We start from the raw sequence: 23007 nt of genomic DNA, 5'->3' as shown, positions 1-23007 counted from the left end.
GATGTGGATAGACCGTCATTGAGCAACTTCTCGTTCTTCTTCTCTTGGGTTGTAAATTTTTTCTTCCTCCAATTCTCATCTAATTTCCTTCTTGTTTGCGATCCTCCTCTACAACCTGTAAAGCAGTCTTTTGTAGTCAGTGTGTGGGAAGGGTCCTTTCAGCATTCACAATAGCCAGTTTTAAAGGCCAAGCTAAAGCAGCTGTTGGAAAGAATATCTTGGGATACACATGCCCCAGAAGTGGAACGAGGGCAACTGAGTAAGAAAACAAAACATCTAATGAAAACAAGAAGGATGGTAGAGCCTTTGGAAAGCAAGGTAGGACATCTTACTAAAGGCAGTTCTATTTTCTACGATAGAATTCTGTGATCAGGTTCATAGTCGGGATCCCAGACCTTGTTTGCATTTAAAACTCTGCCGCTAACTTGTCAGTGCTGTCTTTGGCAACTCATTTAATGTCAGTTCGCCCACCCACAAAAAGAGATAAATAAGCTTAAGCATTTATGAAGTGAGAGCACTCATAATAAATGTACAGTCTTACTTTCCCAAACCACGGTAATTTTATTGATTTTATAATATTTTACATTAGAATTGGCCCTGCACCAAAATGCTAGGGAGTAAAACTCCACATCTCTGAGGGAAATGTTGAGGCTCATGCATGTGATGTATATCATATAACCTTACTTTATTGCATTTTTGAACATTACTGGCTATGTCTACACTAGCCAAAAACTTTGAAATGGCCATGCAAATGGCCATTTCGAAGTTTACTAATGAAGCACTGAAATACATATTCAGCACCTCATTAGCATGCGGGCGGCCGCAACACTTCGAAATTGACGTGGCTCGCCACTGCGTGGCTCATCCAGACGGGGCTCCTTTTTGAAAGGACCCCGCCTACTTCGAAGTCCCCTTATTCCTATGAGCAGATGGGAATAAGGGGACTTCAAAGTAGGCGGGGTACTTTCGAAAAGGAGCCCCTTATGGATGAGCCGCGCGGCGGCAAGCCACGTCAATTTTGAAGTGCCGCAGCTGCCCGCATGCTAATGAGGTGCTGAATATGTATTTCAGCGCTTCATTAGTAAACTTCGAAATGGCCGTTTCGAAGTTTTTGGCTAGCGTAGATACAGCCACTAAGTTGCATCCAGTTCAATTATTTCATTGATCCCAGAGTAAACAAACCCCTTCAAAGGGAAAATGGAGAAGCAAAGCTTTTAACTGCCAGGATCTTCTCAATTCAGTGATGCCTTTACACATTATTAGTAAGTAATCTACTAAATTAAAGGCATTTCAATATTTATAGCATCCCCCACCACTTACTCTGTGCCTCGTTTCTATTCACGTCTGAATACTGGTGACATGGCAGAATTTTCAGAACTTGTCTTCATGCATTGCTAACTTCCTACACTCAGCAGCTGACCTTGGAGTGATCTATTGTTGAATTTACACTTGTCACCCCTGCTATGATGAACTGCCACCATTTCTTCCAAGACAACTGTCTCAAGGTAATCTCCATCTCTCTGCCTGATGCATCCAAAGACATGCATCCCACTGTTTTCCAAGAGTGGAGTCTGCTTCTCTCCAGTAATAATTTCTAATGTAAACACTCATCTCCTCCATGGAAAAGATTCAGGAGTCTTCAGCAGCACCACACCTTACAGGTTTAAGTGTCCTTTTGTCAACTGCACCCATAAGTTAAGGGAGGAAATTAAGCTTTTCACCAGTCAAAGTTTCATACATTTTAAGATGCCATCATTTTCCCATATTTTTTTCAGGGAAGTCATGACTGAAGAACCACCCCCTTCTTTTTTTTTTTTCCTAGTTTCTTTGGAAGCGTCCTTGGCTCAATATTTACAATCCTGAATAATTAACCTACTGCCGCTACAGCTTAACATTTATTCATGAAGTCTGCTTATATCCTTTTACTCTGTCCATGTACATCCATTTCATTTTTGTGATATTCACAGATATTCCTTGTTAACTTTTTTTACCCACTTTAACATTCATTACCTTGTTGCAGCAAAGCATCATGCCATCACAGCTAGGATATCAGAAGTATCACATACAAAGATATAGATCCATGCTTTGTCCATTTCAATTTCAAATATACCCATCCCTCATTTAAAGAGTACTTTACTTACAAGTACTCGCTAAAATAAAGGACATGTATGTTCACTAAATGAGTGAACTTCCCCGCTAATATGAGCGAGCTGCAGGGTCCCTGGCTGGGTAGTGAGGAGACCTGTGCCCCTCCCAGCAGCCCCACACTTCCCCCCAGTCTTAGAACCCCCATATCCCTAAACCTCCCCCAGCCTTAGACTCCCCCCTCCACCGCAGCCCTAAATAGCCCAAGACTTAGACACTCGTCCTCCTCCCGCAGCCTCTTCACTGGGGCTGCTAGGTTGGGTGGCTCCCCCAGCCCTCCTGCTCCCAGCAGAAAACAGTTATTAAAATCAATTAGCTCAAGTGTTAAGCTTTCAGCACCTAGGCATAAGGTAATTGCTATCTCTAGTGACAGATATCTGCCTGAGGCTGCAGCGTTAAGAAACTGCAAATGGCTTCCTTAACAGCCACATGCAGTTGGGAACTGCCCAGCTGGTGACCCTTAACAAATCTAATGGGACCCATGTTTGGGTCCCGGCTCATAGGCTGGAAACCCCTCCTCCACATACTACTGCCTATTTCTGGTGCCAAACTATTCAAATGCATCAGAAAAGCACCTAAACTCAATGGGTTTATGACAGGTTAAAAGCACTTGAAACAAATCAGATACTGTTCCTACTATCCAACCTACACCTCTCCCTCTGTAACTTAAAACCATTGCTCCTTGTTCTGTCATCTGTCACCATTGAGAACTGTCTCTCTCCATCCTCTTTAGAGTTCCCTTTCAGAAAATTGAAGACTGCTATCAAATTGCCCCTCAGTGTCCTCTTCTGCAAACTAAATAAGGCCAAATCTCTCAGCCACTCCTCATAGGTCATGTGTTCCAGAACTTTAATCATTTTCATTGCCCTCCGCTGAACCCTCTCCAATGTGTCCACATCCTTTCTATATTGGGGGGGCGTGTCCAGAACTGGAAACCGTACTCCAGATGTGGCCTCACCAGAGCCGAGTAGAAGGGACTAACATCTTCTTCAGATCTGCTGGAAATGCTTCTCCTAATGCCACCCCAATACGCCGTTAACTTTCTTGGCTACAGGGGCACACTGTCGACTCATATCCAGCCTCTCACGCACTTTAATCCCAGGTCCTTTTCTGCTGCACTGCTACTTAGCCAGTCAGTCCCCTGCCTGTAACAGTGCTTGGGATTCTTCCATTCCAAGTGCAGAATTCTGCATTCATCCTTGTTGAACCTCATCAAATGTCTTTTGGCTCAACCCTCCAATTTGCCTAGGTCACTCTGGATCCTATCGCTACCCTCCAACGTATCTAGCTGACACCCTACCTTAGTGTCATCCGCAAATTTGCTGAGGCTGCAATCCATCTTCTCATCCAGATCATTAATAAAGATGTTGAACAGTACTGACCCTAAAATCGATCCTTGGGGCACTCAACTTGAAACCAACTGCCAAACAGATGCTGACCCATTGGCCACTACACATTGGGCCCATCTGTCAAGCCAGTTTTCTATCCATCTTACAGTCTATAGCTACGTCGACAAGTGAAGCCTAAATCGAAATAGGCTATTTCGATGAATAACGTCTACACGTCCTCCAGGGCTGGCAACGTCAATGTTCAACATCGACGTTGCGCAGCACCACATCGAAATAGGCGCAGCGAGGGAATGTCTACACGCCAAAGTAGCCCACATCGAAATAGGGGTGCCAGGCACAGCTGCAGACAGGGTCACAGGGCGGGCTAGCGCTTCCAGGGCAACAGCTAGCCGCTCCCTTAAAGGGCCCCTCCCAGACACACTCAGCCTGCAGAGCACACGGTCTGCAGAGCCATAGGCACGCAGACCTCAGGCGACGCAGTCATGGACCCCCAGCAGCAGGAGCAGCAGCAGCAGCCGCCGCCAGAGGTCCACCCAGCTGCCCCTGCAGGAGCAGGGCTCGCCCTGCTCCATGCCATGCGGGAGGCAGCTGAGCACCTCCTTGCCACACAGGAGGAGGAGTGGCCCGCAAGGGAGGAGGACTCAACCCCCAACCCTGCAGCACCCCAAACCCCTCCGCCTCACACGCCGCCGCCTGTGGAGCTACCCCACCAGCACCGACTAGTGGGAGCAGCTGGTGCTTGGGGAGTGGGACGACGACCGCTGGCTCAGGAACTTTAGAATGAGCCGGCAGACATTTATGGAGCTCTGCCAGTGGCTCACCCCTGCACTGAGGCACCAGGACACCGCCATGCAGCGTGCCCTCAGCGTGGAGAAACGGGTCGGCATCGCTGTCTGGAAGCTGGCCACTCCAGACAGCTACCGATCCGTGGGACAGCAGTTTGGCGTCGGCAAGGCCACCGTCGGGGCTGTCCTTATGGAGGTAAGAGGACCCATGGGGGGAAGGGGAGGAGGCAGCCCTGGCAGGGCAGGGGGGCCCGGGCAGGGGAGGGCCACACACACCCTGCTCACCCCTCATTGGTGCTCTCCCACGTGCTTCCCCTGCAGGTTGTGCACGCCATCAACGCCATGCTCCTCCACAGGCTGGTGAGGCTGGGGGACCCGGATGCCACCATCGTGGGCTTTGCCACCCTGGGCTTCCCCAGTTGCTTCAGGGCTCTGGATGGGACTCACATCCCCATCCGCGCCCCGGTGCACGGTGGAGGACGCTACATAAACTGGAAGGGCTACCACTCAGTGGTCCTCCAGGCCTTGGTGGACAGCCGGGGCTGTTTCCAGGACGTTTATGTGGGCTGGCCTGGCAGCACCGACGACGCCCGGGTTTTCCGGAACTCGGGCCTGTGCCGCCGGCTGGAGGTGGGGACCTACATCCCGCAGCGGGAGAGCCCTGTGGGGGACACCACCATGCCCTCTGCGTCATCGCAGATGCAGCATACCCCCTCCGGCCCTGGCTCATGCACCCGTACATGGGCCATCTCTCTGCCAGCCAGGAGCGCTTCAACCAGCGCCTGAACCACGCGCGCCAGGTGGTGGAGCGCTCATTTGGCCACCTCAAAGGGCGCTGGAGATGTCTCCTCACCCGCCTGGATGCGGGCCCCACCAACATCCCCCAGATTGTGGGTGCGTGCAGCACCCTACACAATCTGGTGGAGGGCAAGGGGGAGGCCTTTTTTCAGGGCTGGGCTGTGGAGGCCGGCAGGGCCGACGTGCAGCCATCCGCTGCCCCCAGTCGCCAGGTGGACCCCGAAGGGACCCAGGTCTGGGAAGCCCTGCGGGCCCACTTCGATGAGGCCGCGGGGTGAACGCTGCCAGGCCCCCCACTGCGCCCCCCCCATCCTCCACAACACTCCCTGCCCCTATGCCCACACCACAGAGCACCCAACAGCACACCCCCCGCCACTTTTCCTGCACAAATAAAAGCAGACACTTGTTTGTGAAATCAAACTGGTTTACTTTCAACTCTGTTCTATAACTAACTAATACAAACTATATACAGGAACTTCTAACTAACTTAAATATGAAAAGTGTACGTATATATTAACAAAAAAACCAGGGATAACAAGGAAGGGGAGAACTATTTACATGGCGGGGGGACTGAGCAAACGGGGGGCACAAATAAATAAATACCAACTACATACAAGGGGGGGGCACGTCCTGGGCCCCACGCCCCTATAGTCCGGCACTTGGGGGTGAGCGGCCGGGAGCGCCGCCTCGGCCGCAGCCCTGTCCGGGGCTGGCTGGGGGCCGGGCAGACCAGCAGATACGTCCGGCGAGTGTCAGCTGGCCCCAGGTCTTCCTCGGTGGAACAGCCCTTGGTGGCGGGGCGACGGCAGATGGTGCGGCGACGAGCGGAGCAGCGGGTGGTGCAGCGGGTGGAGCAGTCAGGGCAGGCGCAGCAGCGGCCGGTGCGGCATGGGGGGCCAGGTAGTCCGCTACGCGGTTGAATGTCTCCATGTAGGCCCCCCATGCCTCTTGGCGCCAGGCCAGCACCCGCTCCTGGAGGTGGAAGCAGTGTTGCTCCACCTGCCGGCGGTGGAGGTCCAGCAGCTGGGGGTCTGTCGCCGGCAGCTGGTGCTGGGTCCGCTGTCTTGCCCGCCGTGGGGCCGGTTGGTCCTCCGCCGAGGGGCTGGCCTGGAGCGATGGCTCCAGAGGGGATTCCGGGACCACTGAAGCCTCGCCAGCGCTCTCCGGTCCTTCCGATGGTGCAGCTGCGGAACACGAGGGGGATGGGAAGAAGAGTGGAGACAGGCATTAGTGTGGGCCCACAAGCTGTGGCCCTTGTCCCCCCACCTCTGTGCTGCAGGTTCCCCATCCCCGGGAGATGCTGCTGTGATGGGGTTCAAGGGTCCCCCTGCACTGCACCCCGTCCCCTGGCGGGAGTGACTCTCACTTCACTCAGCAGGGTCTCTGACAGGATTGGTTTCTTAGGCAACAGATGCCCAGTTTCTCCCAGAAGTGACAGTACAGCAGTCAGAGACAGTCCTTCCAACCCGTCCTGGGGAGAAGACCCCGAGGGGTGCCCCTCTGGGGTGTAGCTTTCCCCCTCCTCAGGCTGGCTGCCTTCCAGCTCTCCCTTCCCCTAGCCTCTACCTGCGCCCCCCGATTCAAAGCCAGCTCGGCTCCTCCCTCCTCTTTGTCCAGGGCAGAGGTGTAACCTGCCAGTTGTAGCCCCAGGATCATCCTTAGCCACTGGGAGCTATTCAGCTGGTTGCTCATATCTAGCCTGAGACTCGCATTTGTACTCCCCCCACTCCATCACATGTTGCTGCTGCTGCTGCTGCGACTGCTGCTGCGGGGTGTCCCACCCCCTCCTCCCGGGGGACCCTAGAGGTTCCGCTCCCCCCAGCCCCAGGGATGGGGCATGGCATTGTCGTGCTGCGGCGGGGGGCAGGGGCTGATGCACTCCTGTGAGGGACATGGCACTGCTGTCCTTGGGGCCATGGCCATCTGGGCATGTGGAGGGCCCTGGCCACATATCTACTACCCCTGCCCCTCAACACCGGGGGTGTACACCAGGGGGGTACATACCTGTAGGTCCACTCCCATGGTCGGGGGACACTCGGGGGGCGGACACCCGGCTGCTGCTCCGGGATGGCAGGAGGATGTGCAGGCCGGTGTCAGAAGAGGAGGAGTCCCCCTCCTCCTCCTCCTGCTCCAGTGCCCCAGGGGTGGGCTCCATGGGGAGCCCTTGGGGTGCAGGGCTTACCTCCGGGGCGGACTCCGGCTCCGGGGCCTGCTGGGGCTCCTCAGCCGGAGGTATCAAGCGCAGCCGGAGGAGAGGAGGTGTGCCGGGGGCCCAGGATGTCCCTGAGCTCCCTGTAAAAGGGGCAAGTGACGGGGGCGGCCCCAGATCGGCCAGCCGCATCCCGGGCCCGGGCGTAACCCTGCCGCAGCTCCTTCACTTTACTGCGTGCATGATCCGGAGTGCGGGCAGGGCGACCCCGGGCGGCCAGGCCCTCGGCCAGCCGAGCGAACACATCCACGTTCCGCCTCTTGTTCCCCATTACCTGGAGCACCTCCTCCTCGCTCCAGAGCCCCAGCAGGTCACGAAGCTCGGCCTCCGTCTAGGAGGGGCCCCGCTGCTGTTTTCTGGCCTGGCTGCCAGCCTGGGAGCGCTGGCTGCTCTGGCTCCCCTTGGGGGGGTCCCCTGTGGGCGCTGAGGGGGCTGCCGTGCGGCCATCACATCTGGGGTGCGTGTCTGTGGCGCTGAGAGACGTGCAGGCTGGCCGCGTGTCTGGGCTGCCGCCTGCACGTTCTCTCAGCTTCCTGCACAGGAAGGGAGAGGGTGGGGACCTTTAAGGGGCCGCTCCACGTGGCCACCATTGAGCTGAGGGGCTGGAGAGAGCGTGTCTCAACCCCTCAGCTGATGGCTGCCATGGAGGACCCTGCAATTTCGATGTTGCAGGACGCGCAACGACTACACGGTCCCTACTTCGACGCTGAATGTCGAAGTAGGGCACTATTCCCATCCCCTCATGGGGTTAGCGGCTTCGACGTCTCGCCGCCTAATGTCGATGTTAACATCGAAATAGCGCCCAACACATGTAGCCGTGATGGGCGCTATTTCGAAGTTAGTGCCGCTACTTCGAAGTAGCGTGCACGTGTAGACATGGCTTATGTATCCAATTCATACTTCCTTAACTTATGGGCAAGAATATTGTAGAAGACTGTATCAAAAGCTTTGCTAAAGTCAAGGTATATCACATCCATTGACTTCCCCATGTCCACAGACCCAGCTACCTCAGATTGGTCAGGCACAACTTGCCCTTGGTGAATCCGTGTTGACTACTTGATCACTTTCCCCTCTTCCAAGTGTTCCAAAATGGATTTCTTGAGGATTCCCTGCATGATTTTTCTGGGGACTGAGGTGAGGCTGACTGGTCTATAGTTCCCTGGATTGTCCCTGTTTCCTTTTTTAAAGACTGGCACTGCATTTGACTTTTTCCAATCATCCGGGATCTCTCCCAGTCTCCACGAATTTTCAGAGATAATAGCCAAAGGCTCTGCCATGATATGGGCCAATTCCCTCAGTAACCTTGGATGCATTAAATCCAGACCCATGGATTTGTGTGCATCTAGCTTTTCTAAATAGCTCTTGATGCATTCTTTCCCCACTGAGGGCTGCCTACCTCCTTCCCATACTGTATTGCCTGGTGCCATAGTCAGGGAGCTGACCTTGTCTGTGAAGACTGAGGAAAAAAAAAGCCTTTCCCACATCATCTGTCACCAGGTGACCTCCCTCATTCAGTAATGGCCCTACACCCTCCTTGTTCACCGTCTTATTGTTAACATACCTGTAGAAACCCTTCTTGTTGCCCTTCACTTTCCTTGCTAGCTGCAGTTACAATTGTGCTTTTGCTTTCCTGATTACCCCGCGGCATTCTCCAGCCATATATTTATACTCCTCCTTACTCATCTGTCCAAGTTCCCACTTCTTATACGCATCCTTTTTGAATTTAAACTCGCCAAGGATTTCCCTTTCAAGCCAAGCTAATTGCCTACCATATTTGCTTTTCTTACTGCACATCAGGATGGTTTGTTCCTGTGCCTTCCATAAGACCTCTTTAAAATACCGCCAGTTCTCCTGAACTCCGTTCCCCTACATATTAGCTACTTAGGGGAGCCTGCCCATCAGTTCTCTCAGGTAGCTGAAGTGTGCTCTTCTGAAATCAAGGGTCTGTATTTTACTGCTCATCTTTCTTCCTTTTATCAGAATCCTGAAATCTACCATCTCATGATCACTGCAGCCCAGGTTGCCAGCCACATCTATTTCTCCTACTATTTCTTCCCTGATTGTGAGCAGCAGGTCAAGCTGCATGTGGCCCCTGGTCGGCTCCTGCAGCACTTGCACCAGGAATATATCCTCAATGTTCTCCAAAAACTTCCTGGATTGTTATGTGCTGGTGTATTGGTCTCCCAACAAATGAATGGGTGATTAAAGTCCCCCATGAGAACCAGCACCTATGATTTGGAAGCTTCTCTTAGTTGTCTGAAGATATTCTTGTCCACCTCATCTACCTGATCTGGCAGCCTATAGCAGACACCAAACACTACATCGTCTCTGTTGCTTCTGCTTCTAAGCTTAACCCAAAGACACTCAACTGTCTCTTCTCCCTCCATAAGTTGGAGCTCTGAAAAATCACATTTTCTCTCAATAAATTGCAACTCCTCCTCCTCCTCTTCTCCCCTGCCTGTCTTTCCTGAACAGTTTATACCCCTTCCATGACAGTACTCCAGTTACGAGAGAGTCATCCCACCAAGTCTCCATTATTCCAATCACCTCATACTACTTTGACTGTGCCAGGGCCTCTAATGCCTCCTGTTTGTTTCCCAAGCTTCTTGCATTCATGTACAAACACCTTAGATAATAATGCCTCCCCAGTATTCTGCTGTGAAACCTGAAGGTCTGGGACACGAACAGGCTGGAAATTGCTCTCCCCATTTTGCACCCTCTCCCACCCCTCCAGAGTGTCACTGAAGGGTAGAGAGGCTATTCTATGCCAACACTGTGCAGTGCTTTGGCACATGCCAGGCTTATCTCTTACTGGCCAGGACTCCAGACCAGAGGATGCTGAACTTTCCCAAGTGTCTGCCCAGCCAGACGCAGTGTGGGGAGGAAGGAGCCTGCCAGCCAGGCTGCTGGTGAGCTGAGCGTTCCAACTAGGGACTGACTCCTTGCAGAGTGATGGGAGCAGAACTGGCAGGGCTGGGGGTATATTGGGTGAATGGGCAAAGCAGGAAGAGGACAGCGAAATGAGGAGCACATTAAGATCCACCGGATTGGCAGCTGAGGTGACCTCTAATTGGCTGGCACCTGCCCGCAGTCACTAACCACTGCACCAAGCAGCCAGTGACGAGCTGGAAATGTGATGGGGAGAGAGGAGAAGGGAGCTGATCCCTTTAGCTCTCTCACCTAGTTTTGATACTTATTTTTCTTTAGAGATGATTCCTAGGTTAGTTCAGGGGTGGCTCATCTGCCCCCTATGCTCTATTATCCAGGCCCTATTCCATAATCTTTCTTGTGAAGGCTTCTTAGAGAGACTACAGTGCATCAGTACTCCCTGATCTGTATTGGTCACTTGCTCATGTCCAATGGAAATTTAAAATTTATCTGTCCTAACTTCAAGCTCTCAAATGGCTGGGCTCTGCTTACTTCACAGGCTGCTTCACTTTTCATATGACAACACAGCACCTGTGAGAAGCTGAGGCTAACAGTCACATTAATCCTGAAGAAATCTAGTAGCAATTCAAAGAGGAATCTTATCTTCTGAACTTATCCCCTTGATTCTCCAGAACTCATATTTGTTAACAAATCAGGTCACGATCACAAATGTGTCTGTACTTCTTGGCCTCTTTTCAAGGAGAAAGAGAAAACACTGACGAAGCCTGCAGGGATGATTTTGGATTTGATTTGGAAGGGTTTGTCTCTTGGATACTGATAATATTTTGAACATTTTACTGAAAAAGCTTGTGAAGGCACCTGAAGCATCAGGTGAATCTCTTTTAATACATTTTATTAAATTGTATGTATGAACAAGAGCAGATTGTACATACACACAATTTTGCTGAAGAGAGAATGGCTTGTAAAGTCATATAATGTTAGTGTTTTTTTGTTTTTTTTTGTTTTTTTTTTTACACAGGAATTATTTCTTGCCTCCAGCTCTTGAATCTACTACAGCTGCCAAACACTTCCAAACATCTCAGTCTCAGTCCCAGTGCCAAAGAAATTCCATAGCCGAGGCTGATCAGATTTCACATCAATATTTTGGTGGGCTGCTTGCCAGAGCCTTATCAAGAAAAAACATAATTACAGGCGAGACTGTTGCAAGTTGATTCTACAGTACACCTCCCCTTCTGTCTCCACAGCTAATATAATAAAAGGGTTATGAGATAAGGTATCTGCTCTTTCTTTAATCTTATTTTCATTTTGGTTCAATTGCCGAATTGGGGAAGGTTCAAGGTAATATTAGTGCTGCTGACACTGATATGCTTTAAAACAGAGGAATCTGATTCAATAATATTGCATCTTGAACATTAACCTGATAATGAAGATGAAAATGTGTGTGGCAAAAGCTCCCTGTATAGGTTTGACAAACTCATGCAATTATAAAATATCAGAAGGACCCTTATAACATTGCTGCTGCCCTGGTATTCTGTACTTCCTTCCTTCCTCTGTGCTGTTTTTATGTCAGAAGACTCTCTGTACGTCTACACTAGGAACTAACTTCGAAGTTAGGCACTACATCGAAGTAGCCAGCAGAGAGGCTACACACATTTTCCTTTACTTCTAAGTTAACTTCAAAGTAGGGACCCCAACTTCACAGTCCTATTTCATTCTCAGGAATGGAGTAGTGTCCTACTTCGAAGTTTAACTTCAAAGTAGGGTGTGTGTAGATGCTCTACTTCCAAGAAAACAGTTTAGAAGTTATTTCTGTAGCTTAGACAGCCTCTGTATAAGGTCACTGAAATTGTCTTGTCCACAGATTCAGTTTTTTCCCACCCTGGAAAGCTGTCATTACTTTCTTGGCATTATGTAGAACTATCACCCTTCGAGTTTTGATAGTCACTGTTCCAGTTTTGGAGTGTATTATCCTAGGCTGCAGGCCATCTAGATGCAGGCCATAATTTGCATCACACGAATACGTGCATTAGCCTAGAAAGACAACCAGTAGGTAGCATGATTTGGCATTGCCCTTCCTCCTACACACTGCACTGGCATCATAATTTCAGGTGCAAGGACCCATGAATGTCCTTTTGTCTTTTTTAAACTCCAGTATTCTTCTTTAGCAGCGATGTGTGCCTTATTCTTTTTGCAATATCCCAGTAGAGATTACCATCTTTTAGGGACCCATACTCACCCTGGCAACTGAGGTTATGGGAGAGAGATGGTATTTAGGAAAGAGCTACAACTTCAGACAGGTCTGGGCTGGAGCTGTGATTCTGAGCATCCTTGTGATCTTTCTAAAGATTCTGCTCTAGATGACAGAAGAAAAAGCTATCCCTCAGCCCTGGTAGCCCCAAAACAAGGGTGAATAAGGTAGGTAAATAAGGGTTCATAGTACTTCTACAATCTCTCACTGGAGGTGAGCAAAGCTGGTCAACACATTGCTCCCTTGCCCCTATTGTCTGTCTCTTTATGCCCCTTGCAGATCAGGGTATTAGCCAGCCCTCTCTAACTGAAGTCAACCTGGCAAACAATGTCAAATGTGCAGTTTTGTACCTTGCACAAGAGAGAAGTCAAAAGAACTAACAGCATGGCTAAACCCATTGGGGTATATCAACCTATTCCTCCTCCGATTGGTCTTCATGACTCTCTCCCTGTTCCTTACAGCCTTCACCACTGGTCATGAATCTAAGGGAGGAGTTCTGAGCTACGTGATAGCAATAAAGGGAACAAATTGGAAAATTTGAGCAATGTCTGCATCTGTACGGTGCATTCACACTATTCACATGTATCAGTTAAATGTGCTATTTTTCCCCTTCAACCAAGGATTGTAAAAAGTGATAGCTCCTTTATGCACCCCACAATGGCTCTCCCCCTCTGCTTTTACCAGGAAACAGGAGAAACTTTCCTTGTATCTCAGCATAGTTCTGATTTCTGGATAAATCCATTGTTCAACTCTGCAAAAAAGACATCTACTGCACTATTGAGCTACCGTTTTCCACTGATGACGTACATAAACGGTCTAAGCTGAAATCTAGGAGGATCTGTGAACGTGCAGAATTTAAGAACCCAGATCAGGTTCTCTTTGTGTTCTAGGAAATAACTTTTTTGTTCTAGACCATGTCCTGTCTACTCTCAATGAAAACATACTTCTCGTTAATGACAATGTGAGCTACATGCATGCATCAACTAGTAGTAGCCATGTTATTTTTTTTTAACTTCTCTTTTGTACGAGGTACAAAAACTAGAATTTGACAGTGTTTGGCAGTTAAGCTACAATTAAAATGCTTTAACAGATAATAAATCACGTACAGTATAACTGATTTCCTCCAAAATTAAGTAGATCTGTATTTTATTGCTTCACATGTACCACTGATTGAGTCATGCTTGCTTGAAAACACGTTTAAGTACTTATTCTATCCATGCTTTATTTTCAAGCATGCCATGTTCTGACATGGTGGAAGTAATTACTTTGCCAGATGATTACTATGTTTGATTTACTATTATAGCACTATTTAAATATGCAAGCATGTACACATACAGAAAGAACAATGGACAGCTAGAATTTTTAGGGTTATAATTCCATCTCAGGTTTCTGGTGACTTCATAACTCACAAGAATGAATGTTCAGTACTCTATACAGTCACCAGAACCTCAGGATGGAGCTATTTTATTGAGACCGACCAGACCCAGAATCCATTATGCTCAATTTAAGGTACTGCCTCCTATCCTGCTGTTGTCACCACCCCAACTCTAATTCTTCCAAACAGCTCTCTCTCTTCCACTTCCACATTATGATTTCCTGAGATGCTCCTATCTCCTATTCCAGAAGCTTCCTATAACCTGTGCAGAAGGGATGTCCTTTGCACTTGGTTCAGCTCAGATGAGTTAACTCAGGATTGTGGAACCCTCTTAATGTCTCTTGAAGCCTTGTTAACTGGCTGTAGATAGACTTGGGAAAAACTTAGGCTACAACACAGCCAGCTAACAGCTTCAAAGGTGTTAGCCAGCATCTTCATGAGCATTGAGAAGGATTTGCAATCATGCTCCAATTAATTCAGCTGAATTAACAGGGTTGAAAGAGACATTTATTTGCCCATCAAGAAGCCCTCTGTGGGCTTCCCCTTCATGTCTGTAGCAGCTGTTAGTGGCCTCTACTGCAACAGAAGACAAATTCAGCCATAATTCTTCTCCACTTCCCCATTCTGTGCCACCAAAGAACAATTTGTTTGATTTCACAGATATGTTATCACCATGAAAAGAGTGTTTTAAAAATAATTAGACAAACCTTATTTAAAATTAAAGACATGCATGCACACAAATACACACGGTTGTTTCACTACACAGGATTGGATTAACAATAAGTACTCTAGGCCTCGGCCTAAGGGCTTGAGCTTCTGGCATCATGTCTATGTCTACACTAGCCAAAAACTTCGAAATGGCCATGCAAATGGCCATTTCGAAGTTTACTAATGAAGAGCTGAAATACTTATTCAGCGCCTCATTAGCATGCGGGTGGCCACGGTACTTCAAAATTGACGCGGCTCACCGCCACGCGGCTCATCCAGATGGGGCTCCTTTTCGAAAGGACCCTGCCTACTTCGAAGTCCCCTTATTCCCATCTGCTCATAGGAATAAGGGGACTTCGAAGTAGCTGGGGTCCTTTTGAAAAGGAGCCCTGTCTGGATGAGCTGTGCGGTGGTGAGCCACGTCAATTTCAAAGTGCCGTGGCTGCCTGAATGCTAATGAGGTGCTGAATATGTATTTCAGCGCTTCATTAGTAAACTTCAAAATGGCCATTTGCATGGCCATTGCGAAGTTTTTGGCTAGTGTAGACACGGCATGTGATCAAATCAGAATCTCAGCTTTTATTTCAAGTGCGTGAAGAGAAATTTAAAAATGCAGTTAGTCATCAGTTCCTCTTGCTACTCACATTTCAAAGGTCCTGCCTGCCATGTCCTCAACTTTACTGGTCAAAATAAAGAATGGAATCCAGAGGAGGAGGGTTGCCCAAAGCTGTGAAGTTGAAGTGGAGAGAAGGAAATGAACTATACTGTGCTCTACCCTAGTTAAATCACCTGTGCACTGAGCAGTAATATCACATCTGGGTTCCTCACAGGACACATTTCCTGGGTCATTTAGCAGGCTTCACATTTTATAAATAGGTCTTTTGGGCCATTTCTTGCATTAGCAGCACGTGAAAATCAGACATCACTGGAAATGGTCAGCATTCTACCGCACATCCTCCAGTACCTAGAAGAGTTCTGAACAGCAAACCAGTTACAATCACCTGCATTCATACTAAAAAGATAGAAAAGACATGAGCAAATACATCAAGAAAATTGTGGAAAATCCATACATCAGTTACTCAATGTTAAATATCAACTAAATATTTAAAGAGACTTTTATTGAATGTGCAGGGAAGATCATTAGCCTCTGTTCCATGGATCAAGAAAGTCAAAGAGTGGCCCTGATAAGGCAACCAAAGATTCCCCTTGGGTGATGTCCAGTATAGAAAGGAGGGAAATATTTAAATTCACTCCTAAGGGGCCAGAGTGGAGGAAAAAAAGCATTTTTCAGCTTTGTTTTCTGGAAGGTGCTCAGGTACTATCATGGTGGACATAGCCAAAAAAACAAAGCAAAGCAAAAAAAAAATCCCAACAAAATAAAAGAGAAAAAGTCTGAGTGGTGACTAAGGCCAGATTGCTTGGTCTTGGGTGCCTCCAAGCAGAGCTCACAGGTCAGATTACTGAAAGTAACATGGGAGGAAAAAAAAAGAACACAGGGGGACGATTTAGTACAAAAGGAGACTTTTGTTTATTCAAAAAAAAAAAAAAAAGAAAAAAAAAAGAAAAAGCACTTTTCTCCCCATGCTATTGTCTCATTTGTTCATTTCTATCAGCTCCATATTGATAGTATCAGAGTATTGTCTTTTCTTTCCTCTCCATCCTGCTCTAAGTGGCTTAGTCTGTGCACACACAGTTTCAGTTCCCTTAGAGGGAACTGAAACATTCAGAAATGAGGGAGGGAATGAAGCTAGGTTCTTGGAAGAGAACCAGACCCAAGCCTTCTCACCCTACAGCTACTTAGAGAATACAGCACTATGCCCAAAAAGATAGATCCTACAAATGAGAAAGTAAGTGGAGAAATACTTTGTTTCTTTCTGAAGGCTGTGCTCAAATATTTCTTTAGGAAATTTCATGTTACCACGAAACTTGATGGTGAAATGTGTTGTGTGTACATTCTGAAGTATAGTGAATAAACTTAAACCCAAATATGCTCCTTGTTCATCTCACCTTTTATGTAATAGCCAGGCTCCTATTTCTAAAAATGTTGCACAGGATGAGCAAAGTTATTTCATGTATGGCAAATATCTCCAGTTACAATTGTAATATACCAAGAGATTACTATCAAAGAAAAGAAATTCTGTAAATATGCCCCATTAATTTCTAGATCTCCCCTTGAATCATTATCACCACTGTTCTAGTTTCTGATCTTCAAATCTCTTGTCTTGAACAGCCTCTCAACTGCTAAATCTATAGGGATGCCCATTCATTTTATAAGACATCTAGCTGGGTATAATGCCAATGCTTTGAGTGTAAAGGCTTGAAGTACTTGACCTTAGTTACACTTTTATGTCTCTTAAGTAATTCAGTATAGTAATCCAGAGATATACTAATTCATACTGAAGAACTATTCTCTAGAGCATACTCCAAAAACCAAATTCCTAAGTAACAAGGATTTACAGATTGCCAGGACATCATTGTCAGACCTCTTCACAAACTGCCAGATCTCTTGCCATGTGATCCTGATCCTACTCAACATTTAAAGACACACATACACTACCAATTGCTCATAGAATGTGGAATATTCCCTCTCTTCTTGGAACCATGCAACGTTCTAGTCATCAGATTATCTTGAAACTAAACTGCTATTGGTCAGACCATGACTGATTCTCTACCTAGACCTCAAGAACATATTTGTTAGTCATGAATGATGCATAATCAATACCTCCCAGTGGGTGCTGAGTTTCTTGGAAAGTCTACATGAGCATTCTGATGAACATGCAAAGCCTTTTCTTACTAGATCCACTTCTCTATTATGAGAATTACTTAATTTTGGTGTCAGCATCCTTATCACACGTGAAATGTTCCTGCTCAGAAAAAGGATAGTTGTCTTCTGAGACCTTGTGAACTTTCATAATCTAATCAATTCAAATATTTCCCCACCAAGTCCTGACATGGTTACCCTTCATAGTCCATTAGTGTTATTTCCCTCCTCCCACACTCTAACTGAAGCACACATTTCCCTGTTAACATAGTGACAATTACTTTTCTATGTAGGGAGATATGGTTTTGTGGTAAGGCAAGGGACTGACTCATGAGATCTGGGTTCTACTCTGGTCTGATACAGGCTGTATAACCTTGCATAAATTCACATACCTCTACTTTGCTTCTGTGTATGTGTCTACCAAAGATTCTACTACTCCTAGTAGGCCGTTGATAGGCGCTGAAATACTGTCTTGATGGGCGCCACAGACATGCTAGTCAAACCATAAGTCACTCAATGTGAGGCAAAATTTGCGGTGGCCCCCAAAAAATTACTGACACAATTAGAAATCCAAAACCAAGAGTATGTAATAACTGCAGTTATAATTATTTGAACCAAATATGCTTTCAGAGATTTCCAACTTCATATCAGGAGTTAATGTCTTAGAAAATGTGATGCAAAAGACCACCAAATATTAGCTTACTGTCACTTACAGCTTGCATTTTTCCAAATGGAAGAAAGGTGTCTAATGAGCTTGAAAGAACTGAGAGCTAACTTTTAGGAACTCAAAATGGGGGAAACCTCACTAGTATCAATATATTACCCGATGTAGTGCAGAAGTGCAAGTTACTACATTTAGTGCTTATTGACAGAAGGAAGCCTGATGGATAGCAGCTGACAGAGATTGCGTAGAGTGCGCATAATTATAAATGAAACAAAGAAAGACAAAACAAAAACGAGGCTTGGGTTTTTCAGGTCTCAATAGAGCCTGTGCAACATTGCTTAGGTTCATATTACTTGCAAAGACTGTCTCTGGGTCACTTCACATTTCAGCCAGTTAGCTTAAATGCACATTGTGTCAAATAATATTTAACATACACCCCCCCCAATGCCCTGGAGCTTTACGAAAAGAGCATACAGGTGTGAGTTTGTGGTGGCTACGTTATTGGTAACAAGTGGAAAAGAAACAGAACTGACTGAATTCATTCAGATTTCTGAGAAAATGTTGAAATTTGAAAAATAAATGGAGCAAGAATGGAGGAAAAATAAATGGAGGAAGTAGTGAAATGGGCGGGGGGGCGGTCACACGCTAGCCTTTCACCCATTCTCTGTATCTGTCCAAAATGCATGTGTATTGGAGCACCATATTCAGCGGTCTCTCAAAAACTAAGTCCTCCTATATTTCCTTCTTCAAGCGTTTTAGTATTGCTAGTTAGCATTAAGAAATGAATTGTAGCATAAGTAGGCTTTGAGATCTGAAGGAATGCTTCCATAACAGCTAGCTGGAAAGTGTTGGGGGAGAAGTGAGAGAGACCCTGGGTCTGCCTATGGAAATACAGTTTGCTCCACCTTTGCTTTTGCTTAAATTTCAGCAGATGGAGTGGTATTTCATTCACTGGGACACAAATTAAGTGGATTACAACACCACCTCTGTTCATATTAAAGTCAGGGTTAGCTGAAATAGTTACCAATGTTTGTAATATTTTGGGAACACAGGAAAGTAGGACTATGCTAAACTGTTCCAAAGGAAAAGGTTCACAGCTAGTAACTTGATAAGCCAGGGCTCAAATTTCAGAGCTCTATGATGGAGAGGGGATGAGGAAAGGTTACTCTAATCAGAAGGCTGTTTACCCTCCCTTGCCTGGACTTGCCTGACCCCTGCCATCCCCTTCTACTCCACCCACTGTCCATAGAACAAAGTTAAATAGAAATCATAAAAAGCCTCTTTTTATGTTAATTGGTATGAGTTGTGTTTCTTTTAACCTGCTTCCAAGAGCAGAAATCACTGGGAGCTGAAATCAATTGAGACTGATGGGCAGAAGTCACAGCCAAGAGGTGGGTGGTAACTCAGAGCTAGCAGGGCAGCGGTGGAGAGATGTGCTGAGAGGCCAGCAGGGCCACAGTGGCACAACAAGCAGCCAGCAGGGCAGTGGTGGAGAAAAGGGAGCAGGCAGATGGGGAGGGTGCACCTCTGAACTGTGCGACTGTACTGACCAAGGACAGCATCTGTGAGTGGGGTGCAGAGAAGGGGACATTTAGAATGCTGGACTTAAGAACCCGAGGGGGAAAAGAACACTGCTCAACCTACTTGGGGTGGGACTTTTACTTATGGTTTATATTTATGAACCCCTTTTTGTGGTGCTTTTCCAAATTAAAGCCAAGTTACTTCCCTCTTTCTTTTTAAAAGCATTAAGACTCTGTGCTTGCAAGTGGGGAAGCACTGCCTGTTGGAGGGATCCAGGGAACGTGTGTGAATTTCCCAGGTTACTGGGTGCAGCCTTGAACCAGTTCTGTGTTGGCTGGCTGGAGAGGAACCCCTGGATATAGACCATGTCTGCCTGCTGCTGGATCTACCTGCAGAAGGGTTACAGTCCTAACAATTTTTAGTTGCCAAAAGAGTAAATCTGCAATTCCTCCCTCATACACAGGTTGGCTTCATGATCTCTGTATTACTGCATTAATGGAAAAAGTGACAATCTAACAGAAACACTTGGGAAAAATGAGGATGTCTGGCCACAAATGAAACTATTGCATGCATACTTTTGCAGCTCAGTATATATTAATCCTTACAGTCAGTTATGCTCTCACTTATCTAATCATTTTAAGTGACTTGCATGACTTCAGTAACAGAGAGGTAGCCGTGTTAGTCTGTATGCTAACAAAACAAAAAAAGCAGTCATGTAGCACTTTAAAGACTAACAAAACAATTTATCAGGTGATGAGCTTCCCTGGGACAGACCCACTTTTTCAGACCTGGAGACAGCGCTGTACTAGAAATGTACAACGCTATCTCCATATCTGAAGAAGTGGGTCTGCCCCACAAAAAGTGTATGACTTCAGTTTTATTTGTTTTGTTCTAGGTTTTACACATAATGAATGTTGAATAGTCTGATTTATAACCTATTTCTATCATGCCCTGTAACTTGCTCCGCTAATGTGATAAACCATCTAGGAGACTGACTGATCACGCTTGTTCACTGCAAATAAAAAGCCAAGGCTCAGAAGATGTCAAAGGAATGAAATCATTTCTCTGCCAAGGTATAAGGCTATGGCAAAGAAGAAAAGTAAGTCTACAGATTGGTTGAGATGAAACTGATGTAAAACCTTTGGTAGTAAATTGGGATGTAAGCACAAGGAGATTTTATTCTTATTGAAAGTGGTGAAAAGGAGGTTTGCCAAAAGAAAGGGAACCTTTATTTCCTCTGGGGGAAAGCCCTTTCTGCTGGGCCCAGCAAAGCATTTCCTGTTAGAATGGTAGGGATGCCTAGCAGACTTTTTTCTGCTGCTCAGGAGCATGTCTTGCACTTTTGGAACACTCACAGAACAGAAGCTGCTCCGAGGTGAAGTAGCTGTCTGATCTTGCCATTTTATTGTATTAGCATCTCAGGGAAAGTGGGGGTGGGTGGTAAGAGAATGGTTGACATGTTGAAAAGGTTAGGAAACCAAAATTATCTTGGCCAGAATGCAGCAGAAAGGTCTGCCTTCTTGGGTACAGTTTGAGAAGGACTAGCAGAAACTACATTTGGATGAAATGCGGGTTTCTCTCAAGCAGTAGAGAAGGCAGTTATGTTCACATGTGATCAACAAGAAATATGAGCAGGACCCACACATTTTAAATCCTGGTGTCTTCATCATAGTCCAGGAGCCATACATGGCTATTTGAGTGGACAGGGTGGGGATATCATAAATATATACCTCAAAGTATTAGTTCTGCTAAAAATATGACTAAGAGAAAACTATGTGACTAGCTTTTAAACATGATGGAGATTTTTTTCCATAAATGGTGGGCTTTCATTTCATCACTGACTATTTTTAGCACCTGTTCCTGTGCTGTGAAATTAAAAAAAAAACAAAACTGACTTCTGACCCAGTTACCAACTTTTGAAATAGCCTTGCATTTTGTGTCCATATTCCACGAGTCATATTCTCAGACATTTTGAGATTTCGAAATTTTCTTATGGGATCCTTATATTTTATATAATCCAAAACTTCCATTACCTTAATGTCACTGAACACTTTCCCAGTCAACTGGTCAGTAGGTCAGACATTCACTGCACATCTGGAATCTGGTGAACTTCATTCAAAGGTAGACAAAATCTCATCCACATCTTCAGCACCTTTATAAACAGTACATATCTTCTCCCAGTTTTGCTACCAAGATGAGACAGATTTTCAGGCTGTGGTAAATTCTTTTTCCCTTCTAGGACTTGGACCTGGATTGCATTAGCTTTTTTTTGCTTGCAGCTGTTCCATTTGCCTCACATGAGCAGCTTTTCCCCTTACCTCAGCCTCTTGTAACACACTGGAAATATTTTGTTTCTCCTTCAATCAAAATTTTACCAATTGTTCTTCATGCTTAACGTGATGTTTGTTCACCACAACTGCATTCTAATGGCTTCTGCTGTAATTGCATCTGGGATAGCTGATGACAGAGACTCCGCTTTCTGGTCACTGGTTCTTGACAGATTTTTCAGTTCTTGCTCTGTCCTAAAGGATACTACCACTTGTAAGCATATATTTTCAAAGGCTTTTCTGTTAAGCCCCTAATATGATTTTGGATCACTCATTGTAATTAATCTTTAACCCTTAAAACTCTCGATGTCAAAATTAAACTTTGAGTAGCATGCCAATTTTGATCCAAACTCAATTGACCTGGTTCTGTGGAGCCTGCTGACTATACACCAGATGTAACTGGGTGCCTGCCTGGGTCACACTGATAATGTTATCCTCTGAGCAGACAATCCTCCAAACTGGCAATTTATTCTGAAGTGAAGAATAGATTAATCAAGCCAGTAACAAAATAACGTCTGTAGTATCACACTGGACACCAAGATCCCTTTAAACATGACAGCCCATGACTTTCATCTAGACAGCTAAGTCTTATATGGTGAGGAGTTCTTGAAAACCCAATTCAAGTCCAATCCCCCATGAAACAGACATTTATCCCCAGGTCAGTAAGAGTCTCAGATATTATCCTATAATCAGACATATGCAAACCCTTTAAAATAGAAGAGTAAAGGCTTAATAAGAAAAGAAAAAAGAAAGAAGAATATTGCTGTGCTTAACAAATCAATGGAACAGTGGGCATACTTCAACTTTGAGAGCCCATGGATATAGGTCTCTGACAGGTAAATAATTTACTCCACTGTTTATGACAATCACAAACATGGCTCAAGAGACCCACCTTGAGAGAGGGAATCTCTGTCACATTAGAAGTGATGTTTCAACTCTTTGGACTTGCCTTCTGCAAGCTCTTTTCTCCCCCACTATAGCTGGATTGCTTCCTCTCACCACTGGAAACATTTCTTAAGCTGTTGTTTCCAAAGGCTGCAGTCTTGAGTGTGATCTTCCCATTTGTCCACATACATGCACATTTCTTTGGTGTCTGACTTGTGCACATCCTTAAAAAGCTATGGTGCGCATCCTTTGGGTCTATTTCTAGATGCCAGTTCACTTTAGATGATGTCTTTTGGGATGTGCCCTTCATTCATTCAGTACACATTCCCAAGACAGAGGAGGC

The 23007-nt window shown here is 46.2% G+C and overlaps 1 protein-coding gene across 23 annotated transcripts in view; it reads right to left on the bottom strand.

Moving 5' to 3' along the window:
* Window positions 1-23007, bottom strand: part of ADAMTSL1 (ADAMTS like 1) — a 627217-nt gene that overhangs the window by 344834 nt on the left and 259376 nt on the right. For 5 of the 23 annotated variants that reach the window (XM_074994949.1, XM_074994951.1, XM_074994948.1 and 2 more), the window contains one exon: window positions 15151-15233. The exons of the other annotated variants lie outside the window; for them this stretch is intronic. The gene's annotated coding sequence lies outside the window, so the exon portion shown is untranslated. The remainder of the gene's footprint in view (window positions 1-15150; window positions 15234-23007) is intronic. 23 annotated transcript variants of the gene reach the window in all.

This window comes from Carettochelys insculpta, chromosome 5 (genome assembly GCF_033958435.1).
Source record: "Carettochelys insculpta isolate YL-2023 chromosome 5, ASM3395843v1, whole genome shotgun sequence".
In the NCBI taxonomy this organism is placed as follows: domain Eukaryota; kingdom Metazoa; phylum Chordata; order Testudines; family Carettochelyidae; genus Carettochelys; species Carettochelys insculpta.
Note: the sequence above shows the minus strand (reverse complement) of the source record. Positions and strands in the feature narration are given on the sequence as shown.